At 36.1% G+C, this 7,659-nt stretch overlaps 1 protein-coding gene across 1 annotated transcript in view; it reads right to left on the reverse strand.

Moving 5' to 3' along the window:
• Positions 1-7,659, reverse strand: part of Rybp (RING1 and YY1 binding protein) — a 77,446-nt gene that overhangs the window by 18,164 nt on the left and 51,623 nt on the right. The window lies entirely within an intron of this gene.

Below are 7,659 nucleotides of genomic sequence, written 5' to 3' on the forward strand. Positions count from 1 at the left end.
TATATGTATATATATATTACGCATGTATGCCTACTTTCACTGGGCATAATATTTCTGAGATTCATCCATGTTATATTTTTGTTTATCTAGTCGCCTGTTAATAGATACTGAGGCTTTTTGTAGTTTTCAGCTACCGTGAATAAAGCTGAGCAAACATTCAAGTGTAAATCTTTGTGTAGACGTATGTTTTTATTTCTCTTGGCTAAAAGATCTATGGCAAGTCTATATTCAGACGTGCCAAACTCTTTTCTAAAGTAGTAATTATGCAACATATGAATGTTCCAATGGCACTATATCCTCAACACTAGGTATCATCAATCTTTCTAACATGAGTCATTCTGGTGCAACTCAATCTGGTTTTAATTTTTAACCCTCCCATGACTAATGATGTACAACATTTTGTCTAGGATGCGCTTTGATACAAATACAATGATGGCTTAAAAAAACAAGCTTATAAAATATTTATCAAATTGAAGACTGCAAATGTAACAGTCAAAGCTACTTCTGTTTCAATTAAATCCATTTTTTAAAAAGTTACTAATAACAAGACCTGGCATGTAAAGGTACAAGATCCCAGTAAGGAATGTAGCTGTACTGTCTACCTAGAATGTACCAATAAACTAAATTTTTTAAAAAAGTTACTAATAAAGCAGAAGTCTTCCGTCACACACCTACAGAATTTCCTAATTTCTTGAGGTTCAAAAACTCAAAAAGAAAAAAAAAATTTTTCTTAAAAAGACACTTGTCTAATCTAGGTATATGAAACTAAAGCATTTTTTAACAATTTGGATCTAAAAAGGTTTACAATTGCTGGGCATGGCAGCACATGCCTGTAATCCCAGCATATGGGAGGGTGGGTCAGGAGGATCACTGTGAGGTCAACTTGGGCTACATAGTGAGTTCAAAGCCAGCCTGCTCTATACAGGGAGAATCTGCTGAGAGAAAAGGGGGAAGAGAGGGGAGAGGGGTGATTCAGAAGAATTAACTAACAACCTACTCTTAAAAATTAATCAGATGACTAAGAAGGCTTATACATATAAGGTCTGTAAAATCAGTGAACCGGATGTAGATATAACAGACAGGTGACAAGGCTAGATGGCCATGGCAAAACTTAGCACTTTGGATAACAAAATCTAAAGGGGTTCAGTGACTTGGAATAATAGATCTAAGATCACATAATAAGATTTCACAGGATAGTAATATTTATGATGATGATCTGCTTGCTGTATTTCTTGATCTGGAGAGAACTGCTTAGTGGAAATAATAATAAATGTTAAGAAAATCAAAGTTTAGTTCTACTCTTTTATCAATTTGCAAATGAATTATAACAACCCCAACTATTAAAAGGAAGAAAGTATCTGTCCTACATTACTTTCACAATAGGATTGAGGATAAAATGTAATAAACCCTTGAGGAAATGCCTCAGAGGTTCGATGCTGTGTAAGAAATATCACCAAAAAAGGCAAGCCTTCACTGCCATAGTACATTTACTGAGCACCACCAGGAATTCTAGTTATTAAAAATGGTATTTCACATTGTTCATATTACTAAAGATTACATGGAAATTATTCTCCCCTTTTGGAGTACTTTAGGTCGCTATAACGGTGAGATTCCCTATGGATATGTTCAGAGCTGTCCTAGCCAGTTAAATCCACAGTTTTTAGTAGTATGAGCAATTAGTGGTGCCACTTCTGCTACACCAGCAGCTGTCCATGGTTCCTGCATTATTTTAAATATTCCACAGTGGCACCTAGCCCTCAATCTGAAAGACTAGAATGCATTCTAAAACAGGCTAGAATTGAGATTACAATCTTTCAGAAGTGGACCATAATTTAAATTCCACTTCTGACCAATGGCATCTTCTCCAAATGTCTTCTAAATAACTCTTCCTCTTACATGATGCTGGGGGTGAAAAAGAAGCCACACCTGTTATCTGAGTATGTGCCCACACCCCAAACTTTAAAACCTTGTAAGAAATAAGTCAAGAAGGTGCACTTACATCAGTCATATTCATCTACAAAAACAGCATTATCTCATAGCCACAAATAAAGTAAACTAGGGCCAGATCGGTAGATTTTTTTAGTGAGGACATAATTGGAACTAACCACTAAAATCCTAACATAAAAGAAAGGTTGCTTGCCCAACAAATTAAAATTAAAATTTTAACTTTTACAAAAGCATAAACCTCAAAATAAGCTTTCTTTCCCTTTGGAAAAAAAAATTACCAATTTGATTTATTTGCATAACAACAAATAAATTTACTTAACCTTTTCAACTACTAAAGATGAGAAGCCCCTGGGGACAAGGCTTTGGCAAAACTAAACAAACTATCCTTCAGGCTTAGAAAAACACTCATGTTTAAACTACAAAAAGTGTTCAGAAAGGCAAGTAGTTTCATGGGGGTTGGGACCAGCAAACCACAATTCTGTTGCAGCCACTGCCATCACCACCTCTGGCACCACCCCTCCACTGGATAGCAGGGGTGGTAACCAAACTATTCCAGGAGTGCCTGGCTTCAAAAGGCTAGGTCCTGCCTAGAGGCCCCAAACCATTAAGAAAATCAAAAGTAGAAGTTTTTGTCTCTCACGTCTATTCTTCATCAGGGAGGACAGGTAGGGGGCTTGTCCCAAGCTCATATATATAAAGGCCAACTAAAAGCAGTTTGGCCTGAAGAGGATGTTGCAAGAAAATCAAAGTTAACTCAAGGGCCATGGTATATACAGTATGGTAAATATCCTACTATACCAAAATTTCATGCAAAGGAGTAGGAGGTTTCAGATAAACTATACAGAATAATTTTCAAATTTTAAAAAATCCAGCAAAAGTGCATGTGTTTTTGTTTTTTCTTTTGGTTTTTTTGAGACAGGGTCTCACTATGTAGTTGAGACTGACCTGGACTTCACTATGTGTAGCCCAGGCTGGTCTCGAACTCACAGCGATTCTCCTTCCTCAGCCTCCCGAGTGCTGGGATTACAGGTGTGTGCCACCATGACCGGCCTGTGCATTTGTTCTTGAAGAAAGAATTCTGAAATCTTTCGTGTCCAGTTCTCTTACTCCACCTTCAGATTCTCGATTCCATTACAATTTGCAAAAGATTGGTCTTCCTTTCATCATCTTTTGTTTGCTCTTTATTTGGATTACTCCAGTCAGAGACACTACACGGTATTTTTAACTTGTCTCTGCTTTATTTTACTGAACATCACATTTGCAATGTATTTCAATATTTCTATATTTTCATTTTCCTACAAGTGTCTTGAATTACTCTTCTTTGTAGCTCAATAGTGTTCTACTATGTATAGACAGCACATTTTTTTTGTCCATTCATCTTGCTGACATACATACTGCTTCCAAGATTTAGCTATTATGAATTGTGCTGCTAAAACACTGGTAAGCATGTGAATTTAAAATGTGTCATGAACATGTACCAACTATCCTCAATATATAATCTGGACGTCGTAAGGATGAACTAAAAATGGTAATACTACTGAAATGGAGGGGAAGAGTCTAGAGATGAGATGAAAGGAGGGAAGAGGGTAGGGAGGTAAAGGGAAATAAAAAGAATCAAGGTGTGTTTGGTACAAATACGCATTCTAAGACGATTGTAAACATCCAAACATGCATGAATTTAAAAATTTTTTAAATACAGCTAACATCAAAAAAGAATTCTGAAAACACACATAACACTGTTTAAGTAATAACTGAAAGATTCCGTATTAAATTTGTCTAAGTTTGTTCTCACAGTCAATGATTCCACATTTATTTGATCACAGAATCACAGAATCTTTTTTTTCTGTTTATTCAAATTCTATCAGTTTTCTTTCCGTGTGCCATCTGTGCATCCATCAAACTAAATGATACACTGAGCATGGGTGCTTTTTTGGAGGTAGTGGGATAATGGTGGTATTCTCTCTTGCCTTATTTTGCTCCATCATTTTCCATGCTACCACATGCTACCCAAAAGCGTCTAAGTTTGAGTTAGTGACCAATAGAGGAATGAGTTTATACATTTTACAATGCTCAGGGTACCCTTACTGGTGTAAGATTACAAATGTCATCAAGGAACATTAACAGAGATAGATTACTTGCAGAGGTGTACTACAATGCATACTCCCCGCTCCCCCACTTGTTTTAAAGTCAATGCTATTTGAGAATGAAGAATTCTCCCTACTTTAAAGATGAGTAAACAAGGTAAATGTTAGTGTGCCTGCACACTATTTAACAATTTCCCCCCCAGTTTAGAACACAAAGGTCAGAGCCTAAATAGGCTCATCTGCTCTAAGCCCCAATTGATGTCACATTTTCTGAATCTAGTGTCAAAGGGGAAGTTTTTATACAATTACTTTACAATTCTACTTTCTAATTCTGGTGGAGATTTTAATGTCACTTCAGAAAGGTAAAATATGGAAAAGTAACATCAAAATAGGTAATGCAGGGTGTAATTTGATTCACTCCTATGGATTATTTAGTACTTACCTAAAGTAGCTACCACTATAAAATAATTTTAAAATACTGCACTGTAGCCTCCATGGTTTGAAAAATACAAAGAATGTTCAAAAAATAAATTCATAGGTTTTAAATAATTTTTATTACATTATATTATTGTAATAATTCTTAGTTGTTTGCCTAATTTATAAATTTAACCATCATGTGTATTTTTATATAGGGGGAAAAACAGTATATGTCTATATATGAGGTTTTGTGCTAGCCATGGTTTGTCATCAGTGGAGGTCTTGGAACATATTCCTTAAAGACTGGGGTGTGGGTGTATTCAAGTTTGGGATCAGTTGGATTTTTTTTTTTTTTTTTGCCCACCAATTAATTAAAAATAGTTGACATTTCTTACTGTTTAACCTAAAGCTTCAAGAAAGTAATGGAAGTTACGTCTATCAGCTACCTTTAAAAAATGGCTATTTACAAAATAAAATTTCTTAAATGATCCTAGAAAGATACCCCCTTAAAATGCCTTTCATTTAATTCTGCTATTCCAGGTCCACACAGGTAAAAACAAGAACCCCATGGATTTGTGAAGAGAAATATGGGGCATCTCGGGTAATTTTCCCAGAAAAATACTCTCTCTGGTCCCTGGGACACAAATGATTTATGTTTCTAAAGTACTGAGCAGACTAAGAGAAACACAATGTTTACTGCATGTCAACTCTTTAGTTGCTCCTAAAGTTCAGTAGGTGGGGCCTCTCCTGCAAACCTTCATAAAAAGGATGAAAAAGCAAAGCAAAAGTAGGTGCCTGCATGCAATTCCAGAGGATTTATAGGACAGACACAAACTAACATAAAAACAAGCAAAGACAACTGGTCAAGCCTCCATGTGAACCTACAGAATCTCAGAATGTTACATTCAAGGTGTTATGATTCTTCTGAATTCATCAGTTTTGGTAAACACAAAACAGCATTTAAAATAACTATGCCTTGAATGGTATCCAAAAACAGCTAAACTGAAATGACTGAAAATGGCCACACATAAATGTCATCCTACTTCTTTTCTATGCTTTCACATTTCCACAACTGTGAAGTAATTTAATATCCACAGCCAAAAATCACTCCTAATCTCCTGCTGAGCCTCTAGTCCCATCACTACTTTTTATTAGCGGAATTAACAGTTTGTCTTTTAAATTGCTTGTTTTATGTCCCTAAATTGAATTTTTGCTTGAACATTTAATTTCCTAAACTTAATTTTAAGTACTTCATGATCAACAACTAATTTTCACTTTTTCCTATTAAAACCCAAATGTCTATAAAAATAATATCCTGAAGATTAATGAAGATTACCATGGCCTAATATTACAAGATTGAGACCTTGTTCGTGTGTGTGTGTGTGTGTGTGTGTATGTGTGTTTCACCTATGATGCCTTAAACAACTGCCCTGGTTGGAAAACCCACACTAGAAGTTACTCAGAATAGAGATATTCTGGAATGTGTTCCAATGGGAAAAGAATATCCTTTAGTATACAAATAAATTTGCTCACTACCTGAATACATGGGCTCAACTTGAAAATGTTAAGAGTATGAGTTTGGAGATAACTCAGAGAGATCCTTGAGCTGACAAAAGGTAAGCTAAAATGTGGTAGATTGGGTAAGATGCACTCCTACAGGTTTGTAAAGCAAGGTCCATATAAAATTCATACATGTAGATTTGTATACAGACGTAGAATGCTTGTGCATTAAATGCATTAAATCCCATTTATGGAAAAGTAAAGGTGGTCCCCCACCAAAGGATAGATGTGGTATTTTGGGGTCTGTAAATGAAGTAGCAACCTGCCAGTTAAGAGTGAGGAATCTAAAGCCAGTGTGGTGCTGCATGCCTGTAACTCTAGCATACTGGAAGGCTGAGGCAGGCAGGAGTAGTTCAACTTTAAACCCAGCCTGGGCAATTTAGTGATTTGTCTCAAAATAAAAATAGCAAAGGGCTTAGGGTAAGGGTATAGTTGAGTGCAAAGGTCTAGGTTCAATTCTCAGTACTGCCAAGAAACAGCAAGAAGTCTACAGTTATCCTGTCAAAACAGTCTGTTCAAGTGTTACTCTGCCCCAGTCTCAGACATACCAGCATAATTGTTCAGACACAAACCTGTTCCTTTTGCCCTTCAGTAACTCTCCCAAATCCAATCCACTCAAGCAAATGTATACAACCTTCAAATTTACGTGTCCTCCACCTGTACAGGCCCTTCAAACATGAGACCAAAAAACTACACACAAATACACCATCCAAAGAAATCAGTGGCCCTAGTTTCACCTAAAATATACATACTTATCAACACCACATATATATATTACATATTATACATATTATATATAAAAGCAACACTTGATCATCAGTCATATCTTTTTAAACTACAGAAATAACCTACCCATACCCCCCTTCCAATGCACAGTTAAAATGTGCTGCCACCACCAATTATTCTGCTAATTTTTAAATCTGTCCAAAAATTCTTTAATACTCCTCCTTTTGGGAGAAAAAAATAGCCTTATTCTTTTCTCCATAACTGAGGTATAGACTTAATGATTTATCTCTAACAGAGTATGAGGCAAGATGGTTTCTGAGACTAGAATGTAGAATGCAATCTGGGTTCCTCCTTGCTCACCCTTGGATCGCTGGGGAAGGCTGGTAGTCACATCATGAAGATACAATGTCTATGGAGAAAAGTGGACAAGGTGAGCACCTAAGACCTACCTGTCAACAACCAGGAACAAACTAAGGTCTTCAGCAAAGCCATAAAATGTAAGTTAAGTCATACTGAAAAGCAGATCTTCCAGCTCTGGTCAAGTGGTCAAATGACTGCAGGCCCAGCCAACTCATTACAACTTCATTAGGGGCCCTGAGCCAGACTATACAGTTAAGTAGTTGCTTTAAGTTGATTTGGGTAATGTATTTTATAGTAATAGACGATTATGACACAAAGGAAACACATCTCCCACATTCCTCAAATTTACAACAATTTTATCAAGAGTGCCCAGAAAAAAGACACATGTTCCAGACTATAAAACATCTACTCTAAAACCTTTATTTAAAGTTATACATTCTAATCAGATCTATGAGGGAATAATGGTTAATTTGAGTGAATCTTTTGGTCATTCATAGCTGTATCTTGGGAAATATATCATCAGGCAACTTCATATGTGAAAACACCAGAGTGTGTGTATGTATGT

This window comes from Fukomys damarensis, unplaced genomic scaffold, assembly GCF_012274545.1.
Source record: "Fukomys damarensis isolate Sample0158 unplaced genomic scaffold, DMR_v1.0_HiC HiC_scaffold_28, whole genome shotgun sequence".
In the NCBI taxonomy this organism is placed as follows: Eukaryota; Metazoa; Chordata; class Mammalia; order Rodentia; family Bathyergidae; genus Fukomys; species Fukomys damarensis.